General features: G+C 41.1%; 1 long non-coding RNA gene across 1 annotated transcript in view; it reads left to right on the plus strand.

Moving 5' to 3' along the window:
• The window catches only part of LOC122460741, a 37,296-nt gene that overhangs the window by 16,663 nt on the left and 1,151 nt on the right, over positions 1–19,482 (plus strand). The window lies entirely within an intron of this gene.

A 19,482-nucleotide genomic window follows, 5' to 3' on the forward strand; every position in this document is an offset into this window, starting at 1 on the left:
GTCTAATCAGAAGCCCACTGAAGTCAACAGAAGTCATTCAGTGGGCTCTGGCTCATGGTCAAAGGTCTTGATCCTGCCCCATTAAAGTTAAGGTGAGTTTTTCCATTGTCTTGAATGGGAGCAGGATAAACTGTGTTATCCTGCCCACAATGAAGTCAAAGTCAAAACTGGCAGACCTAATGCTCACTCCAAAGAGTTATTACTAGCAGTTTAAGAGCAGAGAAAGCTGAACACAGAGAGGGTCTGCTCTCCATTATTTAAAAAATATAGGGAATAACAGGAAATAAGATTTTTTTCCCTTAGGTTATCTGAAATAATAAACCTTCATGCTAAAAAGTGAAAGAAATAAAATGTATTTCTACTTTAGGAGAAATGAAAGAAACAACAGAAAAATCTCATATATTCATCTTGTCTCCAGATTAGAAATATGTAAAATAATAATTTTTTCTAAAAAGTCTGTTAATTATGCAGTATTTGTTCAGTATATATTATTATGTTACTAGCTTTGACAATTCAGGTGTAACTCGACATGTCAATAAAGTTAGCTGTATAAAAGCAAGAGTTCTTTGTCCTAGGTGCTGTGGCAAAGAATGCGTTATAAATATCTAAATAGTTTAGACTTTTGTAGTTCTGTAGGTTTTTTTTACATAGAATCATAAAAATGTAGGGCAGGAAGGGACCTGAGAGGTCATCTAGTCCATTTCCCTAATGCTTAGGGAGGACCAAGTAAACCTAAACAATCCCAGACAAGTGTTTCTCTATATGACCTTGCTTCTAAGTATACTTTGTATTGAATATTTTTAAATTAGCAAGAAGTATGAATTTTATTAGAATAATAGAATATTAGGATTGGAAGAGACCTCAGGAGGTCAACTAGTCCAATCCCCTGCTCAAAGCAGGACCAACACGAAATAAATCAACCCAGCCAAGGCTTTGTCAAGCCAGGCCTTAAAAACCTAAAAGGAAGGAGATTCCACCATTTCCCTAGGTAACCCATTCCAGTGCTTCCCCACCCTCCTAGTGAAATAGTGTTTCCTAATATCCAACCTAGACGTCCCCCACTGCAACTTGAGACCATTGCTTCTTGTTCTGTCTTTTGCCACCACTTAGAACAGCCTCACTCCATCCTCTTTGAAATCCCCCTTCAGGTAGTTGAAGGCTGCCCCCTCACTCTTCTCTTCTGCAGACTAAATAACCCCAGTTTCCTCAGCCTCTCCTTGCAAGTCATGTGGTCCAGCCCCCTAATCATTTTTGTTGCCCTCCGCTGGACTCTCTCCAATTTATCCACATCCCTTCTGTAGTGGGGGGACCAAAACTGGATGCAATACTCCAGGTGTGGCCTCATGAGTGCCGAATATAGGGAAATAATCACTTCCCTCGATCTGCTGGCAATGCTCCTACTAATACAGTCCAATATGCCATCTGCCTTCTTGGTAATGAGGGCACACTGCTGACTCATATCCAGCTTCTCGTCCACTGTAATCCCCAGGTCCTTTTCTGCAGAACTGCTGTTTAGCCCGTCGGTTCCCAGCCTGTAGCGGTACATGGGATTCTTCCTTCCTAAGTGCAGGAATCTGCACTTGTACTTGTTGAACCTCATCAGATTTCTTTTGGCCCAATCCTCCAATTTGTCTAGGTCACTCTGGACTCTATCCCTACCCTCCAGCTTAGTGTCATCTGTGAACTTGCTGAGGGTGCAATTAATCCCATCATCCAAATCATTGATAAAGATGTTGTACAAAACTGGCCCCAGAACTGACCCGTTACACACCGCTTGATACCGGCTGCCAACTAGACATCGAGCCGTTGATCACTACCTGTTGAGCCCAACAATCTAGCCAGCTTTCTATCCACCTTATAGTCCATTCATCCAATCCATACTTTTTTAACTTGCTGGCTAGAATACTGTGGGAGACCATATCAAAAGCTTTGCTAAAGTCAAGCTATATCATATCTACCACTTTCCCCATATCCACAGAGCCAGTTATCTCATCATAGAAGGCAATCAGGTTGGTCAGGCATGACTTACCCTTGGTGAACCCATGTTGACTGTTCCTGATCACTTTCCTCTCCTCCAAGTGCTTCAAAATAAATTCCTTGAGGACCTTCTCCATGATTTTGCCGGGGACTGAAGTGAGGGTGAATGATCTGTAGTTCCCCAGGTTCTTTTTCTTCCCTTTTTAAAATATGGGCACTATATCTGCCTTTTTCCAATCGTCCGGGACCTCCCGCAATCACCACGAATTTTCAAAGATAATGGCCAATGGCTCTGCAATCACATCAGCCAACTCCCTCAGTACCCTTGGATGCATTAGATCTGGACCCATGGACTTGTGCACATCCAGCTTTTCTAAATAGTCCTTAACCTGTTCTTTCACCACTGAGGGCTGCTCACCTCCTTTCCATACTGTGTTATCCAGTGCAGCAGTCTGGGAGCTGACCTTCTCTGTGAAGACCGAAGCAAAAAAAGCATTGAATACTTCAGCTTTTTCCACATTATCTGTCATTATGTTGCCTCCCCCATTCAGTAAGGGTCTCACATTTTCTCTGACCTTCTTCTTGGTGCTAACATACCTGTAGAAACCCTTCTTCTTACCCTTCACATCCCTTGCTTGCTGCAACTCCAACAGTGCCTTGGCCTTCCTGATTACACCCCTGCATCTCTAGCAATATTTTTATATTCCTCCCTAGTCATCTATCCAAATTTCCACTTCTTGTAAGCTTTCTTTTTGAGTTAAGCTCACTGAAGATTTCACTGTTAAGCCAAGCTGGTCGCCTGCCATATTTGCTATTCTTTCTGCACTTCGGGATGGTTTGTTCCTGTGCCCTCAATAAGGCTTCTTTAAAATACAGCCAGCTCTCCTGGACTCCTTGCCCCCTCATATTAGCTTCCCAGGGGATCCTGCCCATCAGCTCCCTAAAGGAGTCTAAGTATGCTTTTCTGAAGTCCAGGGTCCGTATTTTGCTACTCTCCTTTCTTTCTTTTGTGAGGATCCTGAACTCAACCATCTCATGGTCATTGCTGCCTATGTTGCCACCCACTTCTACTTCCCCTACCAATTCTTCCCTATTTGTAAGCAGCAGGTCAAGAGGAGAACGGCCCCTAGTCAGTTGCTCCAGCACTTGTACCAGGAAGATGTCCCCAACAAGCTCCAAAAACTTCCTGGATTGTCTGTGCATTGCTGTATTGCTCTCCCACCAGAAGTCAGGGTGATTGAAGTCCCCATTAGTCCAGGGCCTGTTATCTGGAAACTTCAGTTAGTTATCCGAAGAAAGCGTTTGTGGGAAATGCTGAGTATCAGATGTTTCAGTATCAGAGTATCAGAAATGTGTACCAAGTAATGGAAAAGAACAGTACAAGAGGCGGGGCTGCGGGTAACAAGTTGAAGGACAAGGCCAGAAGATTTTGGCTGGACTGAGGACTAAACTTTGGCTGAACTAAGGACTAATGATATAAGCAGTACCTGAGAGTCTTTACCACCACAAGATAATGGGACCCAAAGATAAGAATGATGAGAACATTGGGTGATAAACAACAGAAAAGGAATAAACAAGTGCTGTGTATATATATGGCTGTGGGAAGGGAAATAAAGTGCTTTTTACCAGCAACTGTTTCAGTTGTCCTGTGAGCCAGCCTGCTAGCAGCAACAAGCGTTGTCTTCCTCATCCTTTTGATCTTGTGGTCTATAGCACACACCCACCACGACATCACCCTTGTTGCTCTCCCCTCTAAATTTAACCCAAAGACTCTCAACTGGCTTTTGTCCAGTTTCAAACTGGAGCTCCTGAGCAATCATACTGCTCTCTTATATACAATGCAACTTCTTCACCTTTACTCCCATACCTGTTCTTCCTGAACAGTTTATACTCATCCATAACAGTGCTCCAGTCCTGTGAATTGCTCCACCAAATTTCTGTTATTCCAATCATGTCATAGTTCCTTGATTGTGCTAAGACTTCCAATTCTTCCTGCTTGTTTCCCAGGCTTCTTGCATTCGTGTACATGCACCTAAAATAGCTAGCGGATTGCCCTACTTTCTCCATATAAATCAGGAGGTTTCCTGTCTTGTACCCTCCTTCTTGTGTTTCCTCCCAGTATAATTGAAGGATAATATATGACAGTGTCCTCATCAAGAATAAATTATTGTAGTGAAGTAATGGAGCCGCGAGAGACTTCCCAGTCTCCTCAAAATCCATTGAAAGGCAGTTTTACTTTGATTTAAGGGGCAGGGATGAGGAGGCTAAAGCCAAAGCAGTAACCAAACTGGCAATAGGAACCCTGTTGTGTATGCCTATCTTGCCTTTGTGCTCTGCCACATCAGGCAAAATATAGAATGTGTATTAGATGAATATTCTAATACTTTGTCAAATAAATAGACTGAGTCTGGTCACATTTATATTACATCAGAGTTTCTCATCACGGGTGTAACAGCAATGGTGCCAGACTGCTGAACATATGCCTCACTGCTAGATTATGTTGTCTAGGTGGAGTTGAATTGCTGAGGTGGTTTAATGGGCCACATTTCTCGATCTCTATTGCCCAGGTGTGACAAGGAAGGTGAAAGAGGAGTTAGTGATGATAGAAAGTATTTCCCCTAAAAAGGAATCACCACATCAGTGAGTAAGTGAATAGTTTCATTGGGAACTTTACTTTGTCTCTCATGAACTGGAGCATTTCTGCTTGATGATCCAATAATACCAGTTAACAAATAGGAATTCTCTTGTTCAGAGTTATGGCAATAAGAAAAATGATGAGCTACACTTAAAAAGTTGTTCATTTCCATAACAATTTTTTTCTATCTCACTGTCAGCACTATAAAATGTTCCTTGCACAAGCTGTGATATAAACAAAGGCAACATCTTTTCCAGTGGTACACAGCAGATGGCAGCTTTATCACCATATCATACACATTTCCCATTCTCCATTGAGCTGTGTTTATCCTGGACTCATGAGCTTTCTCATAATTGAATAGTATATTCGACACTGCACTAATGTGTTACTCCTCTTTTTCCCCTTTTGTTGGAGTCTTGTTGTTAGTTGCTTGGAGCTTGTGCACTGGGGAGGTTGGGGCTCTTCCAGCTGCTGATTGAATGTCTCAGGCTTTCACTGTTCCTAATGATAGTTACTTGTTAATATTCTTGCTAAGCACATAAATTATACATAACACTTTACTGCGGGGAGAAACACAACATGCCTTGGGTTTCCCTGGTCATTGTTCTTCCTCAAAGCCAAACATTCATAGAAAATGAGCCCAACTTCCATTCTTCAATCACACCCTACCCCTCCATGCTGTATTAAGCTGTATTTATCTCCTGTAACTTTTTTTGCATGAACAACACGGAGTCCTTGTAACTAACAAATTTATTTGGGCATAAGCCTGGTGATCAGCACCTTTGACTACCCTTTCCCCTGAGCTATATTAATCTGTTTCAGCCTCCTTTCCTTCTTCTTCCAGCACATCTAAAAGCAGTTCAGCATATAGTGTGCAGCGATTCTCAGCTACAAGTTACATATTTATATTCAAGCACACATACATCCACACATAGTGGTGCTGGAAGTAGGGGTGTTGAGGGTTCAGCAGCACCATCTGGCTTGAAGTGGTTTCCCTCATATACAGGGTTTACAGTTTTGTTCAGTGGCTCTCAGCACCGCTACTGTACAAATTGTTACAATGTCACTGTGTACACAATGCAGATTTAAAATCTTTATTTTAAAACAAAAAAGGAAATTGTTAATACTAATTTCCCTTTTGTTTGGCCTGTGGCAGGATGAACCTGCTTTATATTTGGGGTGTATGATGGACCACATGGTGAAGCCTGTCTTCCTGTAACATTGCCAGAAGGCCTGCTTTGCAATAATATGGGTACATCTATTATGTTTTTATGATTTGCCTGGGACTTTCCTCTTCACCTTCCTCTTTTGCTTTCTGTTCTTAATAGCCATCTGGTTATTTCCTGGGACAAGTATAGCAAGTCCTATCTCTTCTGGGCAGGCTTGTACAGTCCAGGCTGTTACAGCTTTACTGCTGCCACAGCTTTACTACTGTTGTTTGAGCTAGCTGGATCAAAGCTAGCTTGGGTACATCTACATGGGCTGCAATCACAACTCTGATTGCAGTACAGATGTACGCCTCAGTAGTGCACACACAAGAGGGTTATGCCTGTAAGGCCCATTTATATGATAGCTCCAAAATTTTGACTTCATACCTATTTTCTCTGGGATATTTGTGTCTCAGACTCAGCCTCTTTCATGGGATCCTCTTCAAGCTTATTCACCTTTGTGACATCCACCAGAAATCTTCCAAAGCCAAAAAAGGCACCATAGCACTGCAGTGATCTTGCTTAATGTTCCCATGTTGTTCACACTCTATGTTCTTTGAAGAAAGGCTCCTGGAGGTCTCCTCACAGGAATAATGTCGCATACAAGATCACTGTGCAAAATAGCAGGGTGGATATCAGTCACCTATTTTATTTATTTTTATTTTTTATTTTTATTTTATTTTATTTAACATCAGTCACCTATTTTATTTTGGCTGCGATTTTCAAAGGAGCCTCAGGGAATTAGGTGCTCAGTTGTATGGGGTTTGACATTTGAAATTCAATCGGATTTATGTGTCTAACTCCCTTAAGCTTCTTTGAAAATCCCAGCCTTTATTTGTGACGTTACCAACTTGTATGCTGATTGGTCACCTGACTTTAAAAGGCATTGTCCTTGCAGACCTCAGAGTCAATCCTGGCTGAAATTGCTTGACATTATCTTCTCTGTCACATCATTATCACTAAAATCAACAGCATTCTTATCCATCTCTGGAAACAGTGCAGAGACTGTGAAAGTACCAATGAATTCACTAACTGGCAATCTCTAGAACGGATGTAACCATCACCATATCTGGACAGCTGCTACAGCAGCCTACAGAGGGGTCTGCTCAGAAATACACGTCCTAAAAATAAAGGGAAGGGTAAACATCTTTAAATCCCTCCTGGCCAGAGGAAAACCCCTTTCACCTGTAAAGGGTTAAGAAGCTAAGACAACCTCGCTGGCACCTGACCAAAATGACCAATGGGGAGACAAGATACTTTCAAAGCTGGGGGGAGGGAAACAAAGGTTTCTCTCTTTCTGTCTGTGTGTTGCTTTTGATGGGACCAGTGCAGGAATGCAGGTCAGAACTCCTGTAAAGAGTTAATAAGCAATCTAGTTAGATATGCGTTAGATTCTGTTTTGTTTAAATGGCTGATAAAATTAGTTGTGCTGAATGGAATGTATATTCCTGTTTTTGTGTCTTTTTGTAACTTAAGGTTTTACCTAGAGGGATTCTCTATGTTTTGAATCTGATTACCCTGTAAGGTATTTACCATCCTGATTTTACAGAGATAATTCTTTTACTTTTTCTTTAATTAAAATTCTTCTTTTAAGAACCTGATTGCTTTTTCATTGTTCTTAAGATCCAAGGGTTTGGGTCTGTGTTCACCTATGCAAATTGGTGAGGATTTTTATCAAGCCTTCCCCAGAAAAGGGGGTGTAGGGCTTGGGGGGATTTTGGGGGGAAAGACATTTCCAAGTGGGCTCTTTCCCGGTTATATTTGTTAGACGCTTGGTGATGGCAGCAATAAAGTCCAGGGACAAAAGGTAAAATAGTTTGTACCTTGGGGAAGTTTTAACCTAAGCTGGTAAAAATAAGCTTAAGGGGTTTTTCATGCAGGTCCCCTCATCTGTACCCTAGAGTTCAGAGTGGGGAAGGAACCTTGACAACACATAATTGACCCCAGCTGATTATTTGGCTTAAAATATTTGAGCCTTATTCTCCCTACCCTCTTCCCAGGATAGATTTTACAGCTGAACTGGTCATCCCAGGGTCCCAGTTTTTCCCTATGAACACCACTAATAAGTCTGGGGAGTGGCATGACACTCAGATGGGGCTTTGCATGTAAACCAGCAAAGTATTCTGAAGCTGCCTCTAACTTTTCTTATGAATGCTCCGCTCCCTCCATCTCCACTGGTATCCCAAGAGGGGCAAAGCAAACAACAGGAGATTGATACAGTACACATTGATTGAATATAGTAGTGTAGGCTAATAAGTACACCAACTTATGAGTATAAATAGCATAGTCAAATAAAATTATTCTAGCATGGTGTTCCGTGCCTAAAAGAGGACCACATGACAGTATTAATATAGACTTCAGGGTTTTTTTGCAAGCTAAGGTAGTGCATGGTTAGCAAATTCATTAAGTGTAGCACTGATATTAGTAGGAAGTGCAAATTATGCAGAATAATTGAAGTGTGAATGCCATTCATTTAAAATATTGGCAGGAATAATTTCTTTAAGCCAAAGAAAATAATAAACATCTGATTTAGCCATACCACACCTCATGAAATAACTCACCTTCATAGACAGGACTTGCAGATATTAAGCCAACATCAAGCCCTAGCACTGTGGAGGTCACCTCACAGCACTTCCCATGACAATTAATATTGACATTAACAGCAAATTACCCATTCAGTCATACTAGGACTTGGGCAAGATCGCTAGGGTCAATACTGTGTCCCTAAAGAGTGAACCGTGCAAAAATATAGTGGGAGCAGCCATACTATCAGAGGCTCGTTCACCTGCACATCTACCAATGTGATATATGCCATTGTGTGCCAGCAATGCCCCTCTGCCATGTATATTGGTCAAACTGGACAATCTCTACATAAAAGAATAAATAGACACAAATCAGACGTCAAGAATTATATAATTCAAAAACCAATTGGAGAACACTTCTATCTCTCCGGTCACGCGATTACAGACCTGAGAATGGCTATCCTTCAACAAAAAAACTTCAAAACCAGACTCCAACGAGAGACTGCTGAATTGGAATTAATTTGCAAACTGGACACCATTAAATTAGGCTTGAATAAAGACTGGGAGTGGATGTGTCATTACACAAAGTAAAACTATTTCCCCATGTTTATTCCCCCCTCCCCTTCCCGTTCCTCACACGTTCTTGTCAACTGCTGGAGATGGCCCACCTTGATTATCACTACAAAAGGTTTTTCTCCCCTCTCCTGCTGGTAATAGCTCACCTTACCTGATCACTCTCATTACAGTGTGTATGGTAACACCCATTGTTTCATGTTCTCTGTGTATATAAAATCCCCCTACTGTATTTTCCACTGCATGCATCCGATGAAGTGAGCTGTAGCTCACGAAAGCTTATGCTCAAATAAATTTGTTAGTCTCTAAGGTGCCACAAGTACTCCTTTTCTTTTTAAATATCTATTTGTGATTGTTATAATGCTTCTGTGTTCAAAACCGAAGAAAAAGTAGATATGCGTTGCTTTTCTGCAGCAGCAAGTATTCTGTCAATAGTGATTGCTGTAGCTAGCTTATGTGGGGTCTGTAGAACAGATGCTTTAGAAATAGCTTCATTTTTATAATTAACATTCATTTTGAATATTTATTTATTATTTTATCTATTTTTATTTGCCTCTTTGAGAATAAGATAAGGGCAAACTAACTGAGCTACTTATTGCAGGGGCTAGAGAGTGGGAGTATGGGAATGCTGCTCCAGCAAAGGAGGCTAGCCTCTAGCTAGGCCCTGAGGAGGTCTCTGTCTGCAAGAAGCTCCTAAAGCAAAATGTTTGAATACCCAGGATAAACAGTATTCTCTTTGAAAAGCTGAATCTTGTGATTCAGGGGGGCGTTACACGTTCATCTTAAAACAGGATTTCGATGCCATACTATAACACTTTACTAAATTTTAGCACTGTAAATGCATCTATCTCAAGGGCTTACTTTTTCTCAGCCTCATAAAAGATACTGTGAAAGTGCCTGTGGAGGTGGTAAACTAGTTTTAGTGACTCAGGCATTTTCTCTAGAGTACATTGTTTGTACTCCACCAAGTGCAATTAACTCATGGTTTAAGGTCTGTGGATAAATAATCTTTTTCATTTAATCTGCTTGAATATCACAACAAGGGTTTTCCTGTCTCAGAACCAGTCAATAGGACTGGGTGGTTGAGTATTGAACGTTTCTCAGTCTTTTATTATTCACTTACAAAGACCAGTTGCATATCTGTGGTATAATGAATATACAGTATGAAGAGCACTAACAAATAGTCACATCTGTAGGGCTTTCAGTTTTAACCATTTATTTTTCAAATCATTAAAAAAAAATAAACTTTTGTTTTCCAGTGATTTATTTGCAATGATGTCTGCTGAGCCTAAAAGCTGATTGAAAAAAGTACACCTCTACCCTGATATAACACTGTCCTTGAGAGCCAAAAAATCTTACTGCATTATAGATGAAACCGCATTATATCGAACTTGCTTTGATCCACTGGAGCGCAGCCCTGCCCCTTCTCCACCCGCCGAAGCACTGCTTTACTGCGTTAATCCGAATTGGTGTTATATCGGGTTGCATTATATCAGGGTAGAGGTGTATCTGTTTTATATTTTTGGGTATCAATAATTTTTTAATTACAAATTAATTTTATAATTAATTTAGCATCACTTATTTGATATTACTTTTACTTGTATAATATCTCTTAGCTCATTCATTCAGTTTTTCATTCATAGATCTCAATGTGCTTTACAGAGGCATTGTTAGGCATTGTTATCCCCATTTTGCACACTAGAAAACTGAGACACATATTTCAAGTGACTGGCTTTTGTCACATCAAACGATGGCACAACTGTGAATAGAACTCAGGTCACCCAATTTTCAGTCATGTAGCTTGGCCACTGGACTACACTGCTCAATAGCTGTGGAATGTGTATATTGTCTCAACTTTAAGTCAATAAAATAAAACATTTATTGGTATGTCTGCTGTTTTGCCACATTCTTGTTAAGTATCAATTTATTATTAAAATTAAAAGCCCATGATATAAATATATGTGCATATAAGAATAACCTAACCTATTTAAAAACAAAACAATACTAGTAGGCCCTGATTTTCAAAGGTGGCTAGTGATTTTCAATGTTTCAGTTTTCGGGTACCCAACTCTTTAAAAGGATCTGATTTTCAGTCAGTGCTGAGCACTTGCCCTATGAAAATCAGGCTTCTCTGCGCTGGCTCAGATTGGGCACCAAAAACTTGGGACATCCCAAAGACACTTACTACTTTTGCAAAAAGAAAAGGAGTACTTGTGGCACCTTAGAGACTAACAAATTTATTAGAGCATAAGCTTTCGTGAGCTACAGCTCACTTCATCGGATGCATTTGGTGGAGCTCACGAAAGCTTATGCTCTAATAAATTTGTTAGTCTCTAAGGTGCCACAAGTACTCCTTTTCTTTTTGCGAATACAGACTAACACGGCTGCTACTCTGAAGCCTGTTACTACTTTTGAAAATCATAGCAAATCAACTATAATCTGCAGTGATGGTCCAGAACACAATAGTGTTACTAAATGGTTTTTTGATTATTTTTCTAAATGCTGTAGTGTTTTGTACAAGAATGTTTAGACAGATGTTTTTTTCCCCCTTTTCTCTCTCTGTAAGAACTATTTGCTCTTTTGAGACTCAAGAGATTGTCTTTTTGATGTTGAATTGACATTTCGTCTCTGTGTGACTGGATATCTGTAGGTAGAATTGCTGTGGAAATGCATCCATTACATATGTTAGATATAGTTTTGTCTCAGAAAGTTAGAGTTATTATAGATAAAATATTTATGCAGACATATAAACCCTACTAAATATAAAATGCACCCTCTGCATTTTCAAATTCGTCTGTGGGGATTTAGGGACACCAATCCAATTGACTTTAATATAAGATGTACCCCTAAATACCACCACCCAGCTTTGAAAGTGTACGGGCAATCTCATCCCAAATTATTTTATAGCGCCCAATTCTTGAGAGTTTGCAATGTGAAAGAGTGAACGGTGAACTGCGGTCACTGGGAGCTGTGAGTGGCCGTGCCTGCGGACGCTCAGGTAAACAAAGCATCTTGAGGCCTGCCAGGGGCTTACCCTGAACAAGCCGCAAACCAAGTTTGGGAACCCCTGCTGTAGACAAACTATTTGGGACAGGTAAGGAAACAGGTTTTAAAAGAAAGGTTCGTGCACTAGAAATATTGAAATATACATTCCAAGATTTCTGATTATGGAATTGTACATTCCAGTCGTGATCAACCACTCTGTAGGGACAGATGATGAGCATGAGAGGGGTCACAGTGGTGTTATCCTCACTGTCTTTCTATTTCTGGGAAAATCAGTGGGATAGCAAGGGTGGGCTTTAAACAGTTCAAAGAAGAACATCCTTGTATTCAAACTAAGATTAGTATCAACAAATACATTCATTATAAAATGGAACTGGGTTGACTTGGTATCTATTTCCCATTGTTCTGTTTTCATAGAATCATAGAAGTGTAAGGCTGCAGGGACCTCGAGAGGTCATCTCTTCTTCTCCAAACACTCCCCAGGGTCAAAGCATTGCCAGTACCTAACCACTCTATTCCCTAATTGAAGGTGGGGAGCCCAGGCACTATACTAGTCTACCTCTCAAAATGAACAAGAAGAGACAAGGTCATAGCCTCATCCTCTCTCCTCGTGCCCCAGAAGAAGAGGGAGTGCACGCTGCACCCTCTAAAAAGAGAAGTGCAGTGTCTGGACCCTCCAGAACAAGTCTAACTGAGGCTGTCCTTAACTTTCAAAGTGGTCAGTAGCATAAAGCTCAAAGAATTTTTTGTGTCACGTGACTGTGGATTTGCATTCCAGTTTCTTCATGTTGAAAAATAAAAGGAGAGATAGGAATGGAACTTGGCAGGCAGTTGAACAGGCCTGGGGAGACCTCTGTTCAAATCTTCCAACATGCAATGGCAAATACTCTCAGAACAGTGTACCTGTGTCTATATGTGTTTAAAGCCACCATACTGTTGTAACCTGAGAACCTGCCATTGCCTGGTGCAAGAGCAGTAACTTCACAAGCTGTTATCTGTAGCAGTTTTTCTAGTAATGTCATATTAAACCTGTACCTGTGTCTGCAGCTGGGATTTCGTTTGACAAGATATCTCCTCTCAGATTGCATGTGCTTGCTGAGTTTACTGGAGTTTTTATTTTAAAACTTAAATATAGAACATCTGTAGAAGATGAGACTAACAGTTTGAAGTTCTTTATTCAGGTGATGGTATTTCACTGTAGTATTTTATTACTTAAAATCATATAATAGTCATTATAATAGAAATTATTGTTCATTTGGATTTCCACGCGTGCTTCATTAAAAGGTGGTACTTCAGTTATGAGATATTTAAAATTGAGTATCACCATTTACAGCCAACGCAGCTCAAGGATGCAAAATCCTTTGTTCAAATGACCTGCTAGCCAGCCAGCTAAAAGCATCAAACTCTTTGTAATCCAATAGTGCTTCCAAAGCAATAACTACATTCCTTGGGAGCTATGCCCTGGAGACAAATTAGCTATTCAAAGCAGAAACAGTTTCACTGTATAGTTTTCTCAGGTGAGGCACTCTTGGTAATGCTGATTTTATCAAGTAAAGACATTACCTGTCAGAAAATACTGAGCTGTTATTTCTTTGAAAAAGAGCATGTCCTTAGCTGGATTGTGCAATCCTCACTCAAGCTGGTGAACACTTGCACGAATAGTCCCATTGACTTCACAATGGAAGTGATTTGTTATGATCATTTCTGTTGCAATTAACATTATATGCTTTGAAATTATAAGATACTACAGTTTCATTGGTTTCAGTGGCACTATTTGGGTTACTAAGTGCTCACCAGCATGAGTGAGGGTTGCACAATGTAGACCAGTGAATCTTAATATCAAATTACACACACACACATGCACACACACACAGACCTTCAGTTTTTCTTTCGGAACAAAACCAGCAGTAACTAGAGGATGAACTTTTCACACTGAAAAGAGCTTGTAGCAAAAAGAACAGTGCCAGTGTGCAGATGCCACCCTGCAAAGAATGTTGGCAGGAGACAAACACTGGGCCTTCCACTGCTGCAACTTTAAATTATTGTTTGTCAAGTTGATGTATTTGTAATAAGTAGAGAAATGAGAACACAAGGGAGACAGAAGGCTTGAGACCTCTCAGAGGCTAGAACATTTAGCATTTTTATGTAGCCTGGCAAAACGGAAGGAATCTTCACTGACTGATAGCGCACCCTTGCACAGCTTACCCTTGTGCTAGTGTGAATGGGAAGTGGCAGAATCCACAGACCACTCACTTTTGTGCTCAAGAAATGAGACCAGCAGAGTAAAAATGTGGTGTAGTGCAAGTACAAAGTGCAGTCAAATATAGAATTGTCCCGCCAGTTGTAGAGGGAATTCATGCCTCCTCAGAGCATGCATTATTTAGCTACCAGAGAAAGCGTTGTCATTTGGCTTTGGAAGACAGTAGTATATTCTCTTAATCATGAAACCCTGGAGTTTAGGTCCTTTGTACCCATTAAGAGGAAATCACAGTTAACAGAGGACACCATTTTAATAGCACTGCTGCTGTCTGTACAGGGAGCTGCAGAACCCATCGTTTGACTGGACAGGCCTATGGGATTGGGGTGAGGCCAGAACAGCCACCTTCCATCTGAGAATCTCAAAACATTTCAGAAGTATTAATTAATTAAACCTGGAAATAACCCGATGGGATAGACAGTTATCCCATTAGACAGAAGAAGAAACTGAAGTACAGAGATTGAATTACCTGCCCAATGTCACACAGGAAGACCATGACAAAGCCAGGAACAGAACCTAAATTTCCTGACTCTTCATCCTAAACCTTAACCAGAAAAACATTCTTGCTTTCCAAGTACTGTACCACTTAGTCACCAGAAAGGTGTCCCCATTAAACAGAATTTCCTTTCCCATTATACAGCAGCTTTAGCTCTTAAATGGCTTGGGTGAAATCACGCCTTTATTGAAGTCAAAGTTTTCTCCATTGACTTTAATGGAGCCAGGATTTCACCCAGTCTTAAAATGGTTCACTGAAAGAGATTCCAGTTAAATAGATTTTCCAATTAACTTCCCAACTGAATAGTGTATATTTTCATAAAAATATTGTACAGCCACAGACCCCCTGTGATTTATCAACAGCTTTCAGTTTTTAAACTTAAGGATACAGCCCAATAAGAGAAATAGAATCTTTTTATAGTAGTAATGCTGTCAGGTGGCAAAAGTCAGTCCACTCCAAGGGTTAAAACCAAGCTTCTTCTCTAAAGTTTCTATGGCAACTAGATGCAATCTATAGTGATATTGTAGTTAATGAAATGTTTCTTTCAGACCAAGAGGGCAACATGTAGCTTTCAGTAATGAGGGGTGTCTTCAGGGGAAAGAACAGAGGCATCAAAGCTGCCTCCTAGCAAACTATATTGCATGCTGCAAGCCTGGGGTACATGCAGTGTATCTTGAAGTCCAAATCTCCTTTTGTTTATTCACAGTGCCTCTTTCATGTTTGCTCCACTGAAAAGAAATTCTGGGAATATGGAAAATTTCTAAGCTGTAGATGTATTACTTGGGGGAAACAATATTTTTGTTTGCTTATTTCCAGCAACACCATTGAAACTCCATGTAATATTTTAACAGACTCACAATTCCTCAGTCAGAATGCTGTATAGTCCTATGCGAAGAAAGCTTCTTTGTGTGTGTGAAACAGGTTTGTTTTTCAGATATTTGGAAAGGATAGGTGCATCTGAAAGCTGTTGATGTCACTGTACTGTATCTAATATGGATAAAACCATGTCTCACTGAATTCCTTTTGTCTTCTGAGAAGCTGCCTTCCTGAAATGCAAAAAACGAAACAGGTATTTCCCATCTTGATGATTCATTTCAGACACAGGAAAACATGAAAGAAAGTCCCTGTGTGTGTGAGAGGGAGGTCAGTGACTTACTCTGGAATATGCCACAACTGAACTGAAACACAAAAACCACCTGCCTCTCCCCTTGCAACCTCAGCGACGAGGGGACTTTGTTTATACCTGAAGGGGAAAGAAGACCCTTGGCTCTTTTAAGGACTGCACCTTCCTCATGGACTTGAGAAGAGGAGACAGGGTTCTGTGACTGATTGGTTGGAAGGAGAGATGTGACATAAGCCTGTTGGCTCCCACACACCAAAGGGGAGGGCTTTTAAGTCCTTCCCCAGCTCTGAGTGCCAGTCTATCCTGCTAAGTAAAGCTATCTCCTCCTTGAGATTAGAATAGGACTGAGTTCTGGGTCCTTGCTGTGGGCATCACAGTTTTGAGGGTCCTGGAAGCAGGTTAATGGGGGTATGGAGCTGATGGCAGCCTTCCCTGGAGTGGGACAAATTATAAAGGGAGGATGAGGAGCACTGGATGGGTATTGCTGGGTAGTTCCCAGACATGTTACTTAATAAAGTTGTTGCCTAGTTAAACTACATTCCTGATTTCAGAGTAGCAGCCGTGTTAGTCTGTATTCGCAAAAAGAAAAGGAGTACTTGTGGCACCTTAGAGACTAACAATTTGTTAGTCTCTAAGGTGCCACAAGTACTCCTTTTCTTTTTACATTCCTGATGTTGTCTTTCTTCCAGTGCTGTGTGGGACAAGAGTATCTGCCTCTGCCACAAGGAGGTGGACTCCTCTTTTATTAAAGATGCAGTAATGCAAAGCCAAAATGACAATCACTCCTTTCGGTTATATACTTACTGTACATACACCACAGAGATCATTCTTATCTACAAAGGACCCTCTTCAGCACTCTGTTCAAGTCAAGTCAGTGGGAGTTTGGCTGAGGTAAAGTGTGAGTAAGGGCTGATGAATAGAGCTTGCTTTCTTTTGACTACGTAGCACCATGAATACTATTTACATACAAACTCTAAACATCCATATTTGTGCCAATAGTTAGAGTATTCCCTAGCATTTCATAAAATGTCTGAAAATGCAATTTATATCTAAAATATTTAGTACGTTAATATGTTACTTTCTACTGAAATTTAAGTATAGGGCCAAATCTTGAAGTCCTTACTCCCATTGAAAGCATCCAGATTATTGCTCCTGTCAGTAGGATGAGCTACAGTATGTACTCATATACTGTATTTTTACATATGTAATACATATTTCTCTATAGAAGTACAGTATATATATGTAAAGTATGTGCTATGCTATAACATACCAACACTTACTGCATTTCTGATTTAGAATCAAAGGTAATATATAAAAATCAAAAGCCAAAATGTTCAAACTTTGTCTTCATTTGGAGCTGCTTGGGGCGGCACAAAACGTAGAGCCGGCCCTGACTCTAGCACTTTAACTGTGAAAACATTACTGCCATATTGCACATTGTAGGAAGATTGAACAGCTTGCCAGCACATCCTGGAAGAACTCCTTTGGAAGAACTTCTCTTGCTTTTGCTTTTAATTCTCTGTAATGTCAGAAAATGGGCAGAGCTGCATTGAGGTGCTGGTGGACATTTCAGCAATGTTTTCTGACCCACCAAAGGCAGTTGGCAGAACTTAGGCTGGAGCAGGAGGAGGCAGAGAAGCAGTACCCAGGCATGGCAGACTTGCACTGGCTGATGCTGCTCATTACACTTGGTACAGCTGATGATGCCCCCTACGTAGACTGGTGCTTCTGGAACAGAGCCACAAGCACAGACTGATGGGATCACATTATCATGTAGACCTGGAATGACTATAAAGAGGCACACATGAGGCCACCGTTGCAAGTCCAGAAATGGGTTGCTATAGCTGACTGGAAGTTGCCTACCCCAGGCTGCTACAGGTCCATTGCCAACCAGTATGGTGTTGGAAAGTTGACTGTGGGTAAAGTGGCGGCAGAGATTTCTGAGGCAATCAGGCCTGTGGTTTACCCCAAGGTGATGGGTATAAAAGATATTCCTGAGGTAATTGCTGGCTTTGAGAGAACAGGGTTTCTAAACTGTGCTGGAGCCATTTATTGGACTGATGTGCCCACAGTTTGCTTTCCTGAAGGAGCACATGAGTACATAAACAGCAACAGGCATTACTCCATTGTTCTGCAGGCCCTTGTGGACCACAAGGGTCAATTTCTGAATGTCAATGTGGACTGCACTGGGAAAGTTCATGGTGCCAGGGTTTTTCACCAACTGAGAGTCTACATTGATGGACAGTCTGGGACACAAGTCCCACCAAATGACATTGTCATAAACAGAGTTACTGTCCCACCTGTTGTTCTGGAGGTCCACACATACACCCTTTTGCCGAGGCTTGTGAAACCATAGACTGATTTCAGAGGCCCTGGGAAAAGATGGTTTAATCACACTCTTATCAGGTATAGAATGGTTGCTGAATGTGATTTTGGCAGGCTGAAATCTCATTCAAGATGTTTAGAGACCCATTTGGATGCCAGTGTCATCAGTGCTGTCTGCATTACCATGGCTTACTGTGCTCTTCACAATCTTTGTGAAGCCAGAGGCGAGCCATTTTCCCCCGAATGGACCGATGACAGCGAGGGGCTGCTGAACCAGTACGCTCAGCCAGAAAGTGCAATTACCACAGCTGGAGCTGGACGCACCCAGGCAACAGAAGCCAGGGATGCTTTGTGCTCCCACATTATGGACTTGCATAGGCCAAAGGAAGAGGGTAAATAGTACTTCTATTAATGTGCTTGTCAGGAGGATGGGGCTAATTGGTTCAGGGTCAGTGCTTGTGCACAGGTGGGGGGCTGGATTGCCGTGCAATGTACTTATGAATGACATGATCACTTATGAAGTGGGGGTGGAGATGGGGGATGATTCACAATACGGAGTCATATAAGGCATGATTGAAGTGTGGATTGTTGTGCCTAATTGCACAGAGGAATAGGGTTTGCTTACTAATTTCTAATTGTTCCTGACCATGTGTTTAGCTTTATATTTCATATACTGATTGTATGATGAGATGCAGTGATAGAAATAAACTCTGATGGTGTGTTTGCAGCTTGGTGGTCAGAAGACAATGTAAGGGTTAACAGTGACTCACATGCTGCTGTATGCTAAGGCGGGTTGCTTCCATTTTCACTTGAGTTGACTGGAGATTCTTGAGAGAGAGAGGACAAAGGAAATTGGCCCATGGGATTGTGGGTACTTTTGAAGGACTCCCAGGACCTGAGTCAAATGGGGCTGGATCTACACTGCAAATCAGTAGGGCTCAAACCCTGTGTCCTGGCTTGACTTGGGCTCAGACCTTCTACCCCAGCAGGGTCCCAGTACCGTAGGTCTGAGCCCAAGTCTGAGAGATTTGTGTGCAGATGGAAGTGGGGCTTGGGCTCAAGCCTGAGTCCAAGCCTAGGCTTACACTGCAGCATAGACATACACTAGAAGCCCTGGGGATTGGAGGAGCACAACATTGTTATACACCTACATAAAGCATCTGACTCTAAATCTTGAGCTACAGAAGATGTTTTTATTTCTAAGGTTTCATTTCTTTCAAATAAAACTCACCAAAGCCACTTCTTATTCATGTTCAAAACCTGTATCATCATAATTTCAATGTACAGCTCAGACAGGATACCAGTGAACCCTGCTCTTTAGTAGAGATGCATTTTCTTTTTTTAGTGGGATACACAGTGATGT

This window comes from Dermochelys coriacea, chromosome 6 (assembly GCF_009764565.3).
Source record: "Dermochelys coriacea isolate rDerCor1 chromosome 6, rDerCor1.pri.v4, whole genome shotgun sequence".
Lineage (NCBI taxonomy): Eukaryota > Metazoa > Chordata > Testudines > Dermochelyidae > Dermochelys > Dermochelys coriacea.